Here is a 23,292-nt window from a genome sequence, read left to right on the forward strand (position 1 = left end):
AAATAGGGATTTCGATGAAAATAAGCAATATTTGAGGGTTAAATGCAGGGATTTCTATGAAAATAAGGGATATTTTCGGGTTCAAAACTGGGATTTCCATGAAAATTAGCGATATTTTAGGGGAAGAACAGGGATTTCTATGAAAATAAGCGATATATCAGGGTTCAAAACAGGGATTTCTATGAAAATAAGCGATATTTCAGAGGAAAAACAGGGATTTCTATGAAAATAAGCGAAATTTAAGGAAAAAACAGGGAATTCGGTGAAAATAAGCGAAATTTCAGAGGAGAAATAGGGATTTCTATGAAAATAAGCAATATTTGAGGGTTAAATACAGGGATTTCTATGAAAATAAGCGATATTTCAGGGGAAAAACTGGGATTTCCATTAAAATAAGCGATATTTCAGGGGAAAAACAGGGATTTCTATGAAAATAAGCGATATATCAGGGTTCAAAACAAATGTTTCTATGAAAATAAGCGATATTTCAGTGGAAAAACAGGGATTTCTATGAAAATAAGCGAAATGTAAGGGAAAAATACAGGGAATTCGTTGAAAATATGCGAAATTTCAGGGGAGAATTAGGGATTTCTATGAAAATAAGCAATATTTGAGGGTTAAATACAGGGATTTCTATGAAAATAAGCGATATTTCAGGGGAAAAACAGGGATTTCTATGAGGATAAGCGATATTTTAGGGGAAAAACAGGGATTTCTTTGAAAATAAGCGATATATCACTGGTCAAAACAGGGATTTCTATGAAAATAAGCGATATTTTAGTGTTAAATAAAGGGATTTCTATGAAAATAAGCGATATTTCAGGGAAGAAACAGGGATTTCTAGGAAATTAAGCGATATTTGAGGGTTAAAAACAGGAATTTCTATGAAAATTAGTGAAATTTCAGGGGACAAACAGGGATTTCAATGAAAATAAGCAATATTTGAGGGTTAAATGCAGGGATTTCTATGAAAATAAGGGATATTTTAGGGTTCAAAACAGGGATTTCCATGAAAATATGCGATATTTAAGGGGAAAAACTGGGATTTCTATGAAAATAAGCAATATTTCAGGGGAAAAAACAGGGATTTCGATGAAAATAAGCGATATTTCAGGGGAAAAACAGGGATTTCTATGAAAATAAGCGATATTTAAGGGGAAAAACAGGGATTTCGATGAAAATAAGTGATATTTTAGGGGAAAAAAAGGGAATTCGGTGAAAATAAGCGATATTTCTGGGGAGAAACAGGGATTTCTATAAAAATAAGCAATATTTGAGGGTTAAATACAGGGATTTCTATGAAAATAAGGGATATTTTCGGGTTCAAAACTGGCATTTCGATGAAAATAAGCGATATTTTAGCATTAAAAACAGGGATTTCTATGAAAATAAGGGATATTTCATGGGAAAAACAGGGATCTCTATGAAAATAAGCGATATTTAATGGGAAAAACAGGGATTTCAAGGAAAATAAGCGATATTGTAGGGGAAAAACAGGGATTTCTATGAAAATAAGTGATATTTTAGGGTTCAAAATAGGGATTTCTATGAAAATAAGCGATATTTCAGGGGAAAAAAAAGGAATGACGATGAAAATAAGCAATATTTTAGGAGAAAAACAGGGATTTCTATGAAAACAAGCGATATTTCAGACGAAAAACAGGGATTTCGATGAAAATAAGCAATATTTTAGGGTTCAAAATAGGGATTTCTATGAAAATAAGCGATATTTTTAAAGGGAAAAAGAGGGATTTCTATGAAAATAAGCGATATTTTAGGGTTCAAAAGAGGGATTTCTATGAAAATAAGCGATATTTCAGACGAAAAACAGGGATTTCGATGAAAATAAGTGATATATTAGGGTTCAAAACCTGGGATTTCTATGAAAATAAGCGATATAACAGGGTTCCAATCAGGGATTTCTATGAAAATAAGCGATATTTAAGGGGAAAAACAGGGATTTCTAGGAAAGAAGCGATATTTCAGGGGAAAATAGGGATTTCTATAAAAGTAAGTGATAGTTCAGGGGAAAAACCAGGGATTTCGATGAAAATATGCGATATTTCAGGGAAAAAACTGGGATTTCTATGAAAATAAGCGATATTTTAGGGGAAAAACAGGGATTTCTATGAAAATAAGCGATATTTCAGGGGAAAAACAGGGATTTCTATGAAAATAAGCGATATTTCAGGGGAAAAACAGGGATTTCTATGAAAATAAGCGATATTTAAGGGGAAAAACAGGAATTTCTATGAAAATAAGGGACATTTCAGGGGAAAAACAGGGATTTCTATGAAAATAAGTGCTATTAAAGGGGAAAAAAGAGGGATTTCCATGAAAATAAGCGATATTTCAGACGAAAAACAGGGATTTAAATGAAAATAAGCGATATTTCAGGGAAAAAACTGGGATTTCTATGAAAATAAGCGATATTTCAGGGGAAAAACAGGGATTTCTATGAATATAAGCGATATATCAGGGGAAAAAAGAGGGATTTCTATGAAAATAAGCGATATTTCAGGGGAAAAACAGGGATTTCTATGAAAATATGCGATATTTCAGTGGAAAAACAGGGAATTCGGTGAAATTAAGTGATATTTCAGCGGAGAAATAGGGATTTCGATGAAAATAAGCAATATTTGAGGGTTAAATGCAGGGATTTCTATGAAAATAAGGGATATTTTCGGGTTCAAAACTGGGATTTCCATGAAAATTAGCGATATTTTAGGGGAAGAACAGGGATTTCTATGAAAATAAGCGATATATCAGGGTTCAAAACAGGGATTTCTATGAAAATAAGCGATATTTCAGAGGAAAAACAGGGATTTCTATGAAAATAAGCGAAATTTAAGGAAAAAACAGGGAATTCGGTGAAAATAAGCGAAATTTCAGAGGAGAAATAGGGATTTCTATGAAAATAAGCAATATTTGAGGGTTAAATACAGGGATTTCTATGAAAATAAGCGATATTTCAGGGGAAAAACTGGGATTTCCATTAAAATAAGCGATATTTCAGGGGAAAAACAGGGATTTCTATGAAAATAAGCGATATATCAGGGTTCAAAACAAATGTTTCTATGAAAATAAGCGATATTTCAGTGGAAAAACAGGGATTTCTATGAAAATAAGCGAAATGTAAGGGAAAAATACAGGGAATTCGTTGAAAATATGCGAAATTTCAGGGGAGAATTAGGGATTTCTATGAAAATAAGCAATATTTGAGGGTTAAATACAGGGATTTCTATGAAAATAAGCGATATTTCAGGGGAAAAACAGGGATTTCTATGAGGATAAGCGATATTTTAGGGGAAAAACAGGGATTTCTTTGAAAATAAGCGATATATCACTGGTCAAAACAGGGATTTCTATGAAAATAAGCGATATTTTAGTGTTAAATAAAGGGATTTCTATGAAAATAAGCGATATTTCAGGGAAGAAACAGGGATTTCTAGGAAATTAAGCGATATTTGAGGGTTAAAAACAGGAATTTCTATGAAAATTAGTGAAATTTCAGGGGACAAACAGGGATTTCAATGAAAATAAGCAATATTTGAGGGTTAAATGCAGGGATTTCTATGAAAATAAGGGATATTTTAGGGTTCAAAACAGGGATTTCCATGAAAATATGCGATATTTAAGGGGAAAAACTGGGATTTCTATGAAAATAAGCAATATTTCAGGGGAAAAAACAGGGATTTCGATGAAAATAAGCGATATTTCAGGGGAAAAACAGGGATTTCTATGAAAATAAGCGATATTTAAGGGGAAAAACAGGGATTTCGATGAAAATAAGTGATATTTTAGGGGAAAAAAAGGGAATTCGGTGAAAATAAGCGATATTTCTGGGGAGAAACAGGGATTTCTATAAAAATAAGCAATATTTGAGGGTTAAATACAGGGATTTCTATGAAAATAAGGGATATTTTCGGGTTCAAAACTGGCATTTCGATGAAAATAAGCGATATTTTAGCATTAAAAACAGGGATTTCTATGAAAATAAGGGATATTTCATGGGAAAAACAGGGATCTCTATGAAAATAAGCGATATTTAATGGGAAAAACAGGGATTTCAAGGAAAATAAGCGATATTGTAGGGGAAAAACAGGGATTTCTATGAAAATAAGTGATATTTTAGGGTTCAAAATAGGGATTTCTATGAAAATAAGCGATATTTCAGGGGAAAAAAAAGGAATGACGATGAAAATAAGCAATATTTTAGGAGAAAAACAGGGATTTCTATGAAAACAAGCGATATTTCAGACGAAAAACAGGGATTTCGATGAAAATAAGCAATATTTTAGGGTTCAAAATAGGGATTTCTATGAAAATAAGCGATATTTTTAAAGGGAAAAAGAGGGATTTCTATGAAAATAAGCGATATTTTAGGGTTCAAAAGAGGGATTTCTATGAAAATAAGCGATATTTCAGACGAAAAACAGGGATTTCGATGAAAATAAGTGATATATTAGGGTTCAAAACCTGGGATTTCTATGAAAATAAGCGATATAACAGGGTTCCAATCAGGGATTTCTATGAAAATAAGCGATATTTAAGGGGAAAAACAGGGATTTCTAGGAAAGAAGCGATATTTCAGGGGAAAAACAGGGATTTCTATAAAAATAAGTGATAGTTCAGGGGAAAAACCAGGGATTTCGATGAAAATATGCGATATTTCAGGGAAAAAACTGGGATTTCTATGAAAATAAGCGATATTTTAGGGGAAAAACAGGGATTTCTATGAAAATAAGCGATATTTCAGGGGAAAAACAGGGATTTCTATGAAAATAAGCGATATTTCAGGGGAAAAACAGGGATTTCTATGAAAATAAGCGATATTTAAGGGGAAAAACAGGAATTTCTATGAAAATAAGGGACATTTCAGGGGAAAAACAGGGATTTCTATGAAAATAAGTGCTATTAAAGGGGAAAAAAGAGGGATTTCTAGGAAAATAAGCGATATTTCAGGGGAAAAACAGGGATTTAAATGAAAATAAGCGATATTTCAGGGGAAAAACTGGGATTTCTATGAAAATAAGCGATATTTCAGGGGAAAAACAGGGATTTCTATGAAAATAAGCGATATTTTTTTGGCGTTAAAAACAGGGATTTCTATGAAAATAAGCGATATATCAGGGGAAAAAAGAGGGATTTCTATGAAAATAAGCGATATTTCAGGGGAAAAACAGGGATTTCTATGAAAATATGCGATATTGTAGGGGAAAAACAGGGATTTCTATGAAAATCAGAGATATTTCAGTGGAAAAACAGGGAATTCGATGAAATTAAGTGATATTTCAGCGGAGAAATAGGGATTTCGATGAAAATAAGCAATATTTGAGGGTTAAATACAGGGATTTCTATGAAAATAAGGGATATTTTCGGGTTCAAAACTGGGATTTCCATGAAAATTAGCGATATTTTAGGGGAAGAACAGGGATTTCTATGAAAATAAGCGATATATCAGGGTTCAAAACAGGGATTTCTATGAAAATAAGCGATATTTCAGAGGAAAAACAGGGATTTCTATGAAAATAAGCGAAATTTAAGGAAAAAACAGGGAATTCGGTGAAAATAAGCGAAATTTCAGAGGAGAAATAGGGATTTCTATGAAAATAAGCAATATTTGAGGGTTAAATACAGGGATTTCTATGAAAATAAGCGATATTTCAGGGGAAAAACAGGGATTTCGATGAAAATAAGCGATATTTCAGGGGAAAAACAGGGATTTCTATGAAAATAAGCGATATATCAGGGTTCAAAACAAATGTTTCTATGAAAATAAGCGATATTTCAGTGGAAAAACAGGGATTTCTATGAAAATAAGCGAAATGTAAGGGAAAAATACAGGGAATTCGTTGAAAATATGCGAAATTTCAGGGGAGAATTAGGGATTTCTATGAAAATAAGCAATATTTGAGGGTTAAATACAGGGATTTCTATGAAAATAAGCGATATTTCAGGGGAAAAACAGGGATTCCTATGAGGATAAGCGATATTTGAGGGTGAAATACAGGGATTTCTATGAAAATAAGCGATATTTCAGGGGAAAAACTGGGATTTCCATTAAAATAAGCGATATTTAAGGGGAAAAACAGGGATTTCTATGAAAATAAGCGATATATCAGGGTTCAAAACAAATGTTTCTATGAAAATAAGCGATATTTCAGTGGAAAAACAGGGATTTCAATGAAAATAAGCGAAATGTGAGGGAAAAATACAGGGAATTCGTTGAAAATATGCGAAATTTCAGGGGAGAATTAGGGATTTCTATGAAAATAAGCAATATTTGAGGGTTAAATACAGGGATTTCTATGAAAATAAGCGATATTTCAGGGGAAAAACAGGGATTTCTATGAAAATAAGCGATATTTTAGGGGAAAAACAGGGATTTCTTTGAAAATAAGCGATATATCACTGGTCAAAACAGGGATTTCTATGAAAATAAGCGATATTTTAGTGTTAAATAAAGGGATTTCTATGAAAATAAGCGATATTTCAGGGAAGAAACAGGGATTTCTAGGAAATTAAGCGATATTTGAGGGTTAAAAACAGGAATTTCTATGAAAATTAGTGAAATTTCAGGGGGCAAACAGGGATTTCAATGAAAATAAGCAATATTTGAGGGTTAAATGCAGGGATTTCTATGAAAATAAGGGATATTTTCGGGTTCAAAACTGGCATTTCGATGAAAATAAGCGATATTTTAGCATTAAAAACAGGGATTTCTATGAAAATAAGGGATATTTAATGGGAAAAACAGGGATCTCTATGAAAATAAGCGATATTGTAGGGGAAAAACAGGGATTTCTATGAAAATAAGTGATATTTTAGGGTTCAAAATAGGGATTTCTATGAAAATAAGCGATATTTCAGGGGAAAAAAAAGGAATGACGATGAAAATAAGCAATATTTTAGGAGAAAAAGAGGGATTTCTATGAAAACAAGCGATATTTCAGACGAAAAACAGGGATTTCGATGAAAATAAGCAATATTTTAGGGTTCAAAATAGGGATTTCTATGAAAATAAGCGATATTTTTAAGGGGAAAAAGAGGGATTTCTATGAAAATAAGCGATATTTTCGGGTTCAAAATAGGGATTTCTCTGAAAATAAGCGATATTTCAGACGAAAAACAGGGATTTCGATGAAAATAAGTGATATATTAGGGTTCAAAACCTGGGATTTCTATGAAAATAAGCGATATAACAGGGTTCAAAACAGGGATTTCTATGAAAATAAGCGATATTTAAGGGGAAAAACAGGGATTTCTATAAAAATAAGTGATAGTTCAGGGGAAAAACCAGGGATTTCGATGAAAATATGCGATATTTCAGGGAAAAAACTGGGATTTCTATGAAAATAAGCGATATTTTAGGGGAAAAACAGGGATTTCTATGAAAATAAGCGATATTTCAGGGGAAAAACAGGGATTTCTATGAAAATAAGCGATATTTCAGGGGAAAAACAGGGATTTCTATGAAAATAAGCGATATTTAAGGGGAAAAACAGGAATTTCTATGAAAATAAGGGACATTTCAGGGGAAAAACAGGGATTTCTATGAAAATAAGTGCTATTAAAGGGGAAAAAAGACGGATTTCTAGGAAAATAAGCGATATTTCGGACGAAAAACAGGGATTTCTATGAAAATAAGCGATATTTCAGGGGAAAAACTGGGATTTCTATGAAAATAAGCGATATTTCAGGGGAAAAACAGGGATTTCTATGAAAATAAGCGATATTTTTTTGGCGTTAAAAACAGGGATTTCTATGAAAATAAGCGATATATCAGGGGAAAAAAGAGGGATTTCTATGAAAATAAGCGATATTTCAGGGGAAAAACAGGGATTTCTATGAAAATATGCGATATTGTAGGGGAAAAACAGGGATTTCTATGAAAATCAGAGATATTTCAGTGGAAAAACAGGGAATTCGGTGAAATTAAGTGATATTTCAGCGGAGAAATAGGGATTTCGATGAAAATAAGCAATATTTGAGGGTTAAATACAGGGATTTCTATGAAAATAAGGGATATTTTCGGGTTCAAAACTGGGATTTCCATGAAAATAAGCGATATTTTAGGGGAAAAACAGGGATTTCTATGAAAATAAGCGATATATCAGGGTTCAAAACAGGGATTTCTATGAAAATAAGCGATATTTCAGTGGAAAAACAGGGATTTCTATGAAAATAAGCGAAATGTAAGGGAAAAATACAGGGAATTCGGTGAAAATATGCGAAATTTCAGGGGAGAATTAGGGATTTCTATGAAAATAAGCAATATTTGAGGGTTAAATACAGGGATTTCTATGAAAATAAGCGATATTTCAGGGGAAAAACAGGGATTCCTATGAGGATAAGCGATATTTTAGGGGAAAAACAGGGATTTCTTTGAAAATAAGCGATATATCACTGGTCAAAACAGGGATTTCTATGAAAATAAGCGATATTTTAGTGTTAAATAAAGGGATTTCTATGAAAATAAGCGATATTTCAGGGAAGAAACAGGGATTTCTAGGAAATTAAGCGATATTTGAGGGTTAAAAACAGGAATTTCTATGAAAATTAGTGAAATTTCAGGGGACAAACAGGGATTTCAATGAAAATAAGCAATATTTGAGGGTTAAATGCAGGGATTTCTATGAAAATAAGGGATATTTGCTGGTTCAAAACAGGGATTTCCATGAAAATATGCGATATTTAAGGGGAAAAACTGGGATTTCTATGAAAATAAGCAATATTTCAGGGGAAAAAACAGGGATTTCGATGAAAATAAGCGATATTTCAGGGGAAAAACAGGGATTTCTATGAAAATAAGCGATATTTCAGGGGAAAAACAGGGATTTCTATGAAAATAAGCGATATTTTAGGGGAAAAAAAGGGAATTCGGTGAAAATAAGCGATATTTCTGGGGAGAAACAGGGATTTCTATAAAAATAAGCAATATTTGAGGGTTAAATACAGGGATTTCTATGAAAATAAGGGATATTTTCGGCTTCAAAACTGGGATTTCCATGAAAATAAGCGATATTTTAGGGGAAAAACAGGGATTTCTAGGAAAATAAGCGATATATCACGGTTCAAAACAGGTGTTTCTATGAAAATAAGCGATATTTCAGGGGAAAAATAGGGATTTCTATGAAAATAAGCAATATTTGAGGGTTAAATACAGGGATTTCTATGAAAATAAGGGATATTTTCGGGTTCAAAACTGGGATTTCCATGAAAATAAGCGATATTTCGGGGAAAAACAGGGATTTCTATGAAAATAAGCGATATAACAGGGTTCAAAACAGGGATTTCTATGAAAATAAGCGATATTTCAGGGGAAAAACAGGGTTTTCTATGAAAATAAGGGATATTTAAGGAAAAATACAGGGAATTCGGTGAAAATAAGCTATATTTTAGGGGAAAAACAGGGATTTCTATGAAAATAAGCAATATTTGACGGTTAAATACAGGGAATACTATGAAAATAAGCATTATTTTCGGGATCAAAACTGGGATTTCTATGAAAATAAGCGATATTTAAGGGGAAAAACAGGGATTTCTATGAAGATGAGCAATATTTTAGGGGAAAAACAGGGATTTCTATGAAAATAAGCGATATTTTAGTGTTAAATAAAGGGATTTCTATGAAAATAAGCGATATTTCAGGGGAAAAACAGGGATTTCTATGAAAATAAGCGATATTTCAGGGGAAAAACAGGGATTTCTAGGAAAATAAGCGATATTGTAGTGTTAAATAAAGGGATTTCTATGAAAATAAGCGATATTTCAGGGGAAAAACAGGGATTTCTATGAAAATAAGCGAAATTTCAGGGGACAAACAGGGATTTCAATGAAAATAAGCAATATTTGAGGGTTAAATGCAGGGATTTCTATGAAAATAAGGATATTTTCGGGTCCAAAACTGGGATTTCCATGAAAATAAGCGATATTTTAGGGGAAAAACAGAGATTTCTATGAAAGTAAGCGATGTATCAGGGTTCAAAACAGGGATTTCTATGAAAATAAGCGATATTTCAGACGAAAAACAGGGATTTCGATGAAAATAAGTGATATATTAGGGTTCAAAACAGGGATTTCTATGAAAATAAGCGAAATTTAAGGAAAAAACAGGGAATTCGGTGAAAATAAGCGAAATTTCAGGGGAGAAATAGGGATTTCTATGAAAATAAGCAATATTTGAGGGTTAAATACAGGGATTTCGATGAAAATAAGCGATATTTCAGGGGAAAAAAAGGAATTTCTATGAAAATGATATTTCATATGAAATATTTCATGAAATATTTCATGAAATATCATGAAATATGAAAGTGATACTTTAGGGTTCAAAATAGGGATTTCCATGAAAATAAGCGATATATCAGGGTTCAGAACAGGGATTTCTATGAAAATAAGCGATATTTCAGGGGAAAAAAGAAGGATTTCTATGAAAATAAGGGATATTTTAGGGTTCAAAATAGGGATTTCTATGAAAATAAGCGATATATCAGGGTTCAAAACAGGGATTTCTATGAAAATAAGCGATATTTCAGGGGAAAAACAGGGATTTCGATGAAAATAAGCGATATATTAGGGTTCAAAACAGGGATTTCTATGAAAATAAGCGATATATCAGGGTTCAAAACAGGTGTTTCTATGAAAATAAGCGATATTTCAGACGAAAAACAGGGATTTCGATGAAAATAAGCGATATTTCAGGGGAAAAACAGGGATTTCTATGAAAATAAGCGATATTTAAGGGGAAAAACAGGGATTTCTATGAAAATAAGCGATATTTTAGGGGAAAAAAAGGGAATTCGGTGAAAATAAGCGATATTTCTGGGGAGAAACAGGGATTTCTATAAAAATAAGCAATATTTGAGTGTTAAATACAGGGATTTCTATGAAAATAAGGGATATTTTCGGGTTCAAAACTGGGATTTCCATGAAAATAAGAGATATTTTAGGGGATAAACAGGGATTTCTAGGAAAATAAGCGATATATCAGGGTTCAAAACAGGTGTTTCTATGAAAATAAGCGATATTTCAGGGGAAAAACAGGGATTTCTATGAAAATCGAAATTTACAGGGTTCGGTGAAAATAAGCGATATTTCAGGGGAAAAATAGGGATTTCTATGAAAATAAGCAATATTTGAGGGTTAAATACAGGGATTTCTATGAAAATAAGGGATATTTTCGGGTTCAAAACTGGGATTTCCATGAAAATAAGCGATATTTCAGGGGAAAAACAGGGATTTCTATGAAAATAAGCGATATAACAGGGTTCAAAACAGGGATTTCTATGAAAATAAGCGATATTTCAGGGGAAAAACAGGGATTTCTATGAAAATAAGCGATATTTAAGGAAAAATACAGGGAATTCGGTGAAAATAAGCTATATTTTAGGGATAAAACAGGGATTTCTATGAAAATAAGCAATATTTGAGGGTTAAATACAGGGATTTCTATGAAAATAAGCGATATTTTCGGGATCAAAACTGGGATTTCTATGAAAATAAGCGATATTTTAAGGGGAAAAACAGGGATTTCTATGAAAATAAGCAATATTTTAGGGTTAAAAACAGGGATTTCTATGAAAATAAGCGATATTTCAGGGGAAAAAAGAAGGATTTCTATGAAAATAAGGGATATTTTAGGGTTCAAAATAGGGATTTCTATGAAAATAAGCGATATATCAGGGTTCAAAACAGGGATTTCTATGAAAATAAGCGATATTTCAGACGAAAAACAGGGATTTCGATGAAAATAAGCGATATATTAGGGTTCAAAACAGGGATTTCTATGAAAATAAGCGATATATCAGGGTTCAAAACAGGTGTTTCTATGAAAATAAGCGATATTTCAGACGAAAAACAGGGATTTCGATGAAAATAAGCGATATTTCAGGGGAAAAACAGGGATTTCCATGAAAATAAGCGATATTTAAGGGGAAAAACAGGGATTTCTATGAAAATAAGCGATATTTTAGTGTTAAATAAAGGGATTTCTATGAAAATAAGCGATATTTCAGGGAAGAAACAGGGATTTCTAGGAAATTAAGCGATATTTGAGGGTGAAAATCAGGAATTTCTATGAAAATTAGTGAAATTTCAGGGGACAAACAGGGATTTCAATGAAAATAAGCAATATTTGAGGGTTAAATGCAGGGATTTCTATGAAAATAAGGGATATTTGCTGGTTCAAAACAGGGATTTCCATGAAAATATGCGATATTTAAGGGGAAAAACTGGGATTTCTATGAAAATAAGCAATATTTCAGGGGAAAAAACAGGGATTTCGATGAAAATAAGCGATATTTCAGGGGAAAAACAGGGATTTCTATGAAAATAAGCGATATTTCAGGGGAAAAACAGGGATTTCTATGAAAATAAGCGATATTTTAGGGGAAAAAAAGGGAATTCGGTGAAAATAAGCGATATTTCTGGGGAGAAACAGGGATTTCTATAAAAATAAGCAATATTTGAGGGTTAAATACAGGGATTTCTATGAAAATAAGGGATATTTTCGGCTTCAAAACTGGGATTTCCATGAAAATAAGCGATATTTTAGGGGAAAAACAGGGATTTCTATGAAAATAAGCGATATATCACGGTTCAAAACAGGTGTTTCTATGAAAATAAGCGATATTTCAGGGGAAAAATAGGGATTTCTATGAAAATAAGCAATATTTGAGGGTTAAATACAGGGATTTCTATGAAAATAAGCGATATTTTCGGGTTCAAAACTGGGATTTCTATGAAAATAAGCGATATTTCGGGGAAAAACAGGGATTTCTATGAAAATAAGCGATATAACAGGGTTCAAAACAGGGATTTCTATGAAAATAAGCGATATTTCAGGGGAAAAACAGGGTTTTCTATGAAAATAAGCGATATTTAAGGAAAAATACAGGGAATTCGGTGAAAATAAGCTATATTTTAGGGGAAAAACAGGGATTTCTATGAAAATAAGCAATATTTGAGGGTTAAATACAGGGAATACTATGAAAATAAGCATTATTTTCGGGATCAAAACTGGGATTTCTATGAAAATAAGCGATATTTAAGGGGAAAAACAGGGATTTCTATGAAGATGAGCAATATTTTAGGGGAAAAACAGGGATTTCTATGAAAATAAGCGATATTTTAGTGTTAAATAAAGGGATTTCTATGAAAATAAGCGATATTTCAGGGGAAAAACAGGGATTTCTATGAAAATAAGCGATATTTCAGGGGAAAAACAGGGATTTCTAGGAAAATAAGCGATATTGTAGTGTTAAATAAAGGGATTTCTATGAAAATAAGCGATATTTCAGGGGAAAAACAGGGATTTCTATGAAAATAAGCGAAATTTCAGGGGACAAACAGGGATTTCAATGAAAATAAGCAATATTTGAGGGTTAAATGCAGGGATTTCTATGAAAATAAGGGATATTTTCGGGTCCAAAACTGGGATTTCCATGAAAATAAGCGATATTTTAGGGGAAAAACAGAGATTTCTATGAAAGTAAGCGATGTATCAGGGTTCAAAACAGGGATTTCTATGAAAATAAGCGATATTTCAGAGGAAAAACAGGGATTTCTATGAAAATGAGCGAAATTTAAGGAAAAAACAGGGAATTCGGTGAAAATAAGCGAAATTTCAGGGGAGAAATAGGGATTTCTATGAAAATAAGCAATATTTGAGGGTTAAATACAGGGATTTCGATGAAAATAAGCGATATTTCAGGGGAAAAAAAGGAATTTCTATGAAAATGATATTTCATATGAAATATTTCATGAAATATTTCATGAAATATCATGAAATATGAAAGTGATACTTTAGGGTTCAAAATAGGGATTTCCATGAAAATAAGCGATATATCAGGGTTCAGAACAGGGATTTCTATGAAAATAAGCGATATTTCAGGGGAAAAAAGAAGGATTTCTATGAAAATAAGGGATATTTTAGGGTTCAAAATAGGGATTTCTATGAAAATAAGCGATATATCAGGGTTCAAAACAGGGATTTCTATGAAAATAAGCGATATTTCAGACGAAAAACAGGGATTTCGATGAAAATAAGCGATATATTAGGGTTCAAAACAGGGATTTCTATGAAAATAAGCGATATATCAGGGTTCAAAACAGGTGTTTCTATGAAAATAAGCGATATTTCAGACGAAAAACAGGGATTTCGATGAAAATAAGCGATATTTCAGGGGAAAAACAGGGATTTCTATGAAAATAAGCGATATTTAAGGGGAAAAACAGGGATTTCTATGAAAATAAGCGATATTTTAGGGGAAAAAAAGGGAATTCGGTGAAAATAAGCGATATTTCTGGGGAGAAAACAGGGATTTCTATGAAAATAAGCAATATTTGAGGGTTAAATACAGGGATTTCTATGAAAATAAGGGATATTTTCGGGTTCAAAACTGGGATTTCCATGAAAATAAGCGATATTTTAGGGGAAAAACAGGGATTTCTAGGAAAATAAGCGATATATCACGGTTCAAAACAGGGATTTCTATGAAAATAAGCGATATTTCAGGGGAAAAACAGGGATTTCTATGAAAATAAGCGATATTTAAGGAAAAAACAGGGAATTCGGTGAAAATAAGCGATATTTCAGGGGAAAAATAGGGATTTCTATGAAAATAAGCAATATTTGAGGGTTAAATACAGGGATTTCTATGAAAATAAGGGATATTTTCGGGTTCAAAACTGGGATTTCCATGAAAATAAGCGATATTTCAGGGGAAAAACAGGGATTTCTATGAAAATAAGCGATATAACAGGGTTCAAAACAGGGATTTCTATGAAAATAAGCGATATTTCAGGGGAAAAACAGGGATTTCTATGAAAATAAGCGATATTTAAGGAAAAATACAGGGAATTCGGTGAAAATAAGCTATATTTTAGGGATAAAACAGGGATTTCTATGAAAATAAGCAATATTTGAGGGTTAAATACAGGGATTACTATGAAAATAAGCGATATTTTCGGGATCAAAACTGGGATTTCTATGAAAATAAGCGATATTTTAAGGGGAAAAACAGGGATTTCTATGAAAATAAGCAATATTTGAGGGGAAAAACAGGGATTTCTATGAAAATAAGCGATATTTCAGGGGAAAAAAGAAGGATTTCTATGAAAATAAGGGATATTTTAGGGTTCAAAATAGGGATTTCTATGAAAATAAGCGATATATTTCAGGGGAAAAACAGGGATTTCTATGAAAATAAGCGATATTTCAGACGAAAAACAGGGATTTCGATGAAAATAAGCGATATATTAGGGTTCAAAACAGGGATTTCTATGAAAATAAGCGATATATCAGGGTTCAAAACAGGTGTTTCTATGAAAATAAGCGATATTTCAGACGAAAAACAGGGATTTCTATGAAAATAAGCGATATTTCAGGGGAAAAACAGGGATTTCTATGAAAATAAGCGATATTTCAGGGGAAAAACAGGGATTTCTATGAAAATAAGCGATATTTTAGTGTTAAATAAAGGGATTTCTATGAAAATAAGCGATATTTCAGGGAAGAAACAGGGATTTCTAGGAAATTAAGCGATATTTGAGGGTTAAAAACAGGAATTTCTATGAAAATTAGTGAAATTTCAGGGGACAAACAGGGATTTCAATGAAAATAAGCAATATTTGAGGGTTAAATGCAGGGATTTCTATGAAAATAAGGGATATTTTCTGGTTCAAAACAGGGATTTCCATGAAAATAAGCGATATTTAAGGGGAAAAACAGGGATTTCTATGAAAATAAGCAATATTTCAGGGGAAAAAACAGGGATTTCTATGAAAATAAGCGATATTTCAGGGGAAAAACAGGGATTTCTATGAAAATAAGCGATATTTCAGGGGAAAAACAGGGATTTCTATGAAAATAAGCGATATTTTAGGGGAAAAAAAGGGAATTCGGTGAAAATAAGCGATATTTCTGGGGAGAAACAGGGATTTCTATGAAAATAAGCAATATTTGAGGGTTAAATACAGGGATTTCTATGAAAATAAGGGATATTTTCGGGCTTCAAAACTGGGATTTCCATGAAAATAAGCGATATTTTAGGGGAAAAACAGGGATTTCTAGGAAAATAAGCGATATATCACGGTTCAAAACAGGTGTTTCTATGAAAATAAGCGATATTTCAGGGGAAAAATAGGGATTTCTATGAAAATAAGCAATATTTGAGGGTTAAATACAGGGATTTCTATGAAAATAAGGGATATTTTCGGGTTCAAAACTGGGATTTCCATGAAAATAAGCGATATTTCAGGGGAAAAACAGGGATTTCTATGAAAATAAGCGATATAACAGGGTTCAAAACAGGGATTTCTATGAAAATAAGCGATATTTCAGGGGAAAAACAGGGATTTCTATGAAAATAAGCGATATTTAAGGAAAAATACAGGGAATTCGGTGAAAATAAGCTATATTTTAGGGGAAAAACAGGGATTTCTATGAAAATAAGCAATATTTGAGGGTTAAATACAGGGATTTCTATGAAAATAAGCGATATTTTCGGGATCAAAACTGGGATTTCTATGAAAATAAGCGATATTTAAGGGGAAAAACAGGGATTTCTATGAAGATGAGCAATATTTTAGGGGAAAAACAGGGATTTCTATGAAAATAAGCGATATTTTAGTGTTAAATAAAGGGATTTCTATGAAAATAAGCAATATTTCAGGGGAAAAACAGGGATTTCTATGAAAATAAGCGATATTTCAGGGGAAAAACAGGGATTTCTATGAAAATAAGCGATATTTCAGGGGAAAAACAGGGATTTCTATGAAAATAAGCGAAATTTCAGGGGACAAACAGGGATTTCTATGAAAATAAGCGATATATCAGGGTTCAAAACAGGGATTTCTATGAAAATAAGCGATATTTCAGGGGAAAAACAGGGATTTCTATGAAAATAAGCGAAATTTCAGGGGACAAACAGGGATTTCAATGAAAATAAGCAATATTTGAGGGTTAAATGCAGGGATTTCTATGAAAATAAGGGATATTTTCGGGTCCAAAACTGGGATTTCCATGAAAATAAGCGATATTTTAGGGGAAAAACAGGGATTTCTATGAAAATAAGCGATGTATCAGGGTTCAAAACAGGGATTTCTATGAAAATAAGCGATATTTCAGAGGAAAAACAGGGATTTCTATGAAAATAAGCGAAATTTAAGGAAAAAACAGGGAATTCGGTGAAAATAAGCGAAATTTCAGGGGAGAAATAGGGATTTCTATGAAAATAAGCAATATTTGAGGGTTAAATACAGGGATTTCGATGAAAATAAGCGATATTTCAGGGGAAAAAAAGGAATTTCTATGAAAATGATATTTCATATGAAATATTTCATGAAATATTTCATGAAATATCATGAAATATGAAAGTGATACTTTAGGGTTCAAAATAGGGATTTCCATGAAAATAAGCGATATATCAGGGTTCAGAACAGGGATTTCTATGAAAATAAGCGATATTTCAGGGGAAAAAAGAAGGATTTCTATGAAAATAAGGGATATTTTAGGGTTCAAAATAGGGATTTCTATGAAAATAAGCGATATATCAGGGTTCAAAACAGGGATTTCTATGAAAATAAGCGATATTTCAGACGAAAAACAGGGATTTCGATGAAAATAAGCGATATATTAGGGTTCAAAACAGGGATTTCTATGAAAATAAGCGATATATCAGGGTTCAAAACAGGTGTTTCTATGAAAATAAGCGATATTTCAGACGAAAAACAGGGATTTCGATGAAAATAAGCGATATTTCAGGGGAAAAACAGGGATTTCTATGAAAATAAGCGATATTTAAGGGGAAAAACAGGGATTTCTATGAAAATAAGCGATATTTTAGTGTTAAATAAAGGGATTTCTATGAAAATAAGCGATATTTCAGGGAAGAAACAGGGATTTCTAGGAAATTAAGCGATATTTGAGGGTTAAAAACAGGAATTTCTATGAAAATAAGTGAATTTTCAGGGGACAAACAGGGATTTCAATGAAAATAAGCAATATTTGAGGGTTAAATGCAGGGATTTCTATGAAAATAAGGGATATTTTCTGGTTCAAAACAGGGATTTCCATGAAAATATGCGATATTTAAGGGGAAAAACTGGGATTTCTATGAAAATAAGCAATATTTCAGGGGAAAAAACAGGGATTTCTATGAAAATAAGCGATATTTCAGGGGAAAAACAGGGATTTCTATGAAAATAAGCGATATTTAAGGGGAAAAACAGGGATTTCTATGAAAATAAGCGATATTTGAGGGTTAAATAAAGGGATTTCTATGAAAATAAGCGATATTTCTGGGGAGAAACAGGGATTTCTATGAAAATAAGCAATATTTGAGGGTTAAATACAGGGATTTCTATGAAAATAAGGGATATTTCAGGGTTCAAAACAGGGATTTCTATGAAAATAAGCGATATTTCAGGGGAAAAACAGGGATTTCTATGAAAATAAGCGAATATTTCAGGGGAAAAAACAGGGATTTCTATGAAAATAAGCGATATTTCAGGGGAAAAATAGGGATTTCTATGAAAATAAGCAATATTTGAGGGTTAAATACAGGGATTTCTATGAAAATAAGGGATATTTTCGGGTTCAAAACTGGGATTTCCATGAAAATAAGCGATATTTTAGGGGAAAAACAGGGATTTCTATGAAAATAAGCGATATAACAGGGTTCAAAACAGGGATTTCTATGAAAATAAGCGATATTTCAGGGGAAAAACAGGGATTTCTATGAAAATAAGGGATATTTAAGGAAAAATACAGGGAATTCGGTGAAAATAAGCTATATTTTAGGGGAAAAACAGGGATTTCTATGAAAATAAGCAATATTTGAGGGTTAAATACAGGGATTACTATGAAAATAAGCGATATTTTCGGGATCAAAACTGGGATTTCTATGAAAATAAGCGATATTTAAGGGGAAAAACAGGGATTTCTATGAAGATGAGCAATATTTTAGGGGAAAAACAGGGATTTCTATGAAAATAAGCGATATTTTAGTGTTAAATAAAGGGATTTCTATGAAAATAAGCGATATTTCAGGGGAAAAACAGGGATTTCTATGAAAATAAGCGATATTTCAGGGGAAAAACAGGGATTTCTATGAAAATAAGCGATATTTCAGGGGAAAAACAGGGATTTCTATGAAAATAAGCGAAATTTCAGGGGACAAACAGGGATTTCAATGAAAATAAGCGATATATCAGGGTTCAAAACAGGGATTTCTATGAAAATAAGCGATATTTCAGGGGAAAAACAGGGATTTCTATGAAAATAAGCGAAATTTCAGGGGACAAACAGGGATTTCAATGAAAATAAGCAATATTTGAGGGTTAAATGCAGGGATTTCTATGAAAATAAGGGATATTTTCGGGTCCAAAACTGGGATTTCCATGAAAATAAGCGATATTTTAGGGGAAAAACAGAGATTTCTATGAAAGTAAGCGATGTATCAGGGTTCAAAACAGGGATTTCTATGAAAATAAGCGATATTTCAGAGGAAAAACAGGGATTTCTATGAAAATAAGCGAAATTTAAGGAAAAAACAGGGAATTCGGTGAAAATAAGCGAAATTTCAGGGGAGAAATAGGGATTTCTATGAAAATAAGCAATATTTGAGGGTTAAATACAGGGATTTCGATGAAAATAAGCGATATTTCAGGGGAAAAAAAGGAATTTCTATGAAAATGATATTTCATATGAAATATTTCATGAAATATTTCATGAAATATCATGAAATATGAAAGTGATACTTTAGGGTTCAAAATAGGGATTTCCATGAAAATAAGCGATATATCAGGGTTCAGAACAGGGATTTCTATGAAAATAAGCGATATTTCAGGGGAAAAAAGAAGGATTTCTATGAAAATAAGGGATATTTTAGGGTTCAAAATAGGGATTTCTATGAAAATAAGCGATATATCAGGGTTCAAAACAGGGATTTCTATGAAAATAAGCGATATTTCAGGGGAAAAACAGGGATTTCGATGAAAATAAGCGATATATTAGGGTTCAAAACAGGGATTTCTATGAAAATAAGCGATATATCAGGGTTCAAAACAGGTGTTTCTATGAAAATAAGCGATATTTCAGACGAAAAACAGGGATTTCGATGAAAATAAGCGATATTTTAGGGGAAAAACAGGGATTTCTATGAAAATAAGCGATATATCACTGGTCAAAACAGGGATTTCTATGAAAATAAGCGATATTTTAGTGTTAAATAAAGGGATTTCTATGAAAATAAGCGATATTTCAGGGAAGAAACAGGGATTTCTAGGAAATTAAGCGATATTTGAGGGTTAAAAACAGGAATTTCTATGAAAATAAGTGAATTTTCAGGGGACAAACAGGGATTTCAATGAAAATAAGCAATATTTGAGGGTTAAATGCAGGGATTTCTATGAAAATAAGGGATATTTGCTGGTTCAAAACAGGGATTTCCATGAAAATAAGCGATATTTAAGGGGAAAAACAGGGATTTCTATGAAAATAAGCAATATTTCAGGGGAAAAAACAGGGATTTCGATGAAAATAAGCGATATTTCAGGGGAAAAACAGGGATTTCTATGAAAATAAGCGATATTTAAGGGGAAAAACAGGGATTTCTATGAAAATAAGCAATATTTGAGGGTTAAATACAGGGATTTCTATGAAAATAAGGGATATTTTCGGGTTCAAAACTGGGATTTCCATGAAAATAAGCGATATTTTAGGGGAAAAACAGGGATTTCTTGGAAAATAAGCGATATATCAGGGTTCAAAACAGGGATTTCTATGAAAATAAGCGATATTTCAGGGGAAAAACAGGGATTTCTATGAAAATAAGGGATATTTAAGGAAAAATACAGGGAATTCGGTGAAAATAAGCTATATTTTAGGGGTAAAACAGGGATTTCTATGAAAATAAGCAATATTTGAGGGTTAAATACAGGGATTACTATGAAAATAAGCGATATTTTCGGGATCAAAACTGGGATTTCTATGAAAATAAGCGATATTTAAGGGGAAAAACAGGGATTTCTATGAAGATGAGCAATATTTTAGGGGAAAAACAGGGATTTCTATGAAAATAAGCGATATTTTAGTGTTAAATAAAGGGATTTCTATGAAAATAAGCGATATTTCAGGGGAAAAACAGGGATTTCTATGAAAATAAGCGATATTTCAGGGGAAAAACAGGGATTTCTAGGAAAATAAGCGATATTGTAGTGTTAAATAAAGGGATTTCTATGAAAATAAGCGATATGTCAGGGGAAAAACAGGGATTTCTATGAAAATAAGCGATATTTCAGGGGAAAAACAGGGATTCTATGAAAATAAGCGAAATTTCAGGGGACAAACAGGGATTTCAATGAAAATAAGCGATATATCAGGGTTCAAAACAGGGATTTCTATGAAAATAAGCGATATTTCAGGGGAAAAACAGGGATTTCTATGAAAATAAGCGAAATTTCAGGGGACAAACAGGGATTTCAATGAAAATAAGCAATATTTGAGGGTTAAATGCAGGGATTTCTATGAAAATAAGGGATATTTTCGGGTCCAAAACTGGGATTTCCATGAAAATAAGCGATATTTTAGGGGAAAAACAGAGATTTCTATGAAAGTAAGCGATGTATCAGGGTTCAAAACAGGGATTTCTATGAAAATAAGCGATATTTCAGAGGAAAAACAGGGATTTCTATGAAAATAAGCGAAATTTAAGGAAAAAACAGGGAATTCGGTGAAAATAAGCGAAATTTCAGGGGAGAAATAGGGATTTCTATGAAAATAAGCAATATTTGAGGGTTAAATACAGGGATTTCGATGAAAATAAGCGATATTTCAGGGGAAAAAAAGGAATTTCTATGAAAATGATATTTCATATGAAATATTTCATGAAATATTTCATGAAATATCATGAAATATGAAAGTGATACTTTAGGGTTCAAAATAGGGATTTCCATGAAAATAAGCGATATATCAGGGTTCAGAACAGGGATTTCTATGAAAATAAGCGATATTTCAGGGGAAAAAAGAAGGATTTCTATGAAAATAAGGGATATTTTAGGGTTCAAAATAGGGATTTCTATGAAAATAAGCGATATATCAGGGTTCAAAACAGGGATTTCTATGAAAATAAGCGATATTTCAGGGGAAAAACAGGGATTTCGATGAAAATAAGCGATATATTAGGGTTCAAAACAGGGATTTCTATGAAAATAAGCGATATATCAGGGTTCAAAACAGGTGTTTCTATGAAAATAAGCGATATTTCAGACGAAAAACAGGGATTTCGATGAAAATAAGCGATATTTTGGGGGAAAAAAAGGGAATTCGGTGAAAAAAAGTGCTATTTCAGGGGAGAATTAGGGATTTCCATGAAAATAAACGATATTTGAGGGTTAAATACAGGGATTTCTATGAAAATAAGGGATATTTTAGGGTTCAAAACTGGGATTTCCATGAAAATAAGCGATATTTCAGGGGAAAAACAGGGATTTCTATGAAAATAAGCGATATAACAGGGTTCAAAACAGGGATTTCTATGAAAATAAGCGATATTTCAGGGGAAAAACAGGGATTTCTATGAAAATAAGGGATATTTAAGGAAAAATACAGGGAATTCGGTGAAAATAAGCGATATTTTAGGGGAAAAACAGGGATTTCTATGAAAATAAGCAATATTTGAGGGTTAAATACAGGGATTTCTATGAAAATAAACGATATTTTCGGGATCAAAGCTGGGATTTCTATATAAATAAGCGATATTTAAGGGGAAAAACAGGGATTTCTATGAAGATGAGCAATATTTTAGGGGAAAAACAGGGATTTCTATGAAAATAAGCGATATATCACTGGTCAAAACAGGGATTTCTATGAAAATAAGCGATATTTTAGTGTTAAATAAAGGGATTTCTATGAAAATAAGCGATATTTCAGGGAAGAAACAGGGATTTCTAGGAAATTAAGCGATATTTGAGGGTTAAAAACAGGAATTTCTATGAAAATAAGTGAATTTTCAGGGGACAAACAGGGATTTCAATGAAAATAAGCAATATTTGAGGGTTAAATGCAGGGATTTCTATGAAAATAAGGGATATTTGCTGGTTCAAAACAGGGATTTCCATGAAAATATGCGATATTTAAGGGGAAAAACTGGGATTTCTATGAAAATAAGCAATATTTCAGGGGAAAAAACAGGGATTTCGATGAAAATAAGCGATATTTCAGGGGAAAAACAGGGATTTCTATGAAAATAAGTGATATTTAAGGGGAAAAACAGGGATTTCTATGAA

The sequence above is a fragment of the Tympanuchus pallidicinctus genome, unplaced genomic scaffold, assembly GCF_026119805.1.
Source record: "Tympanuchus pallidicinctus isolate F22 unplaced genomic scaffold, pur_lepc_1.0 scaffold24, whole genome shotgun sequence".
Lineage (NCBI taxonomy): Eukaryota > Metazoa > Chordata > Aves > Galliformes > Phasianidae > Tympanuchus > Tympanuchus pallidicinctus.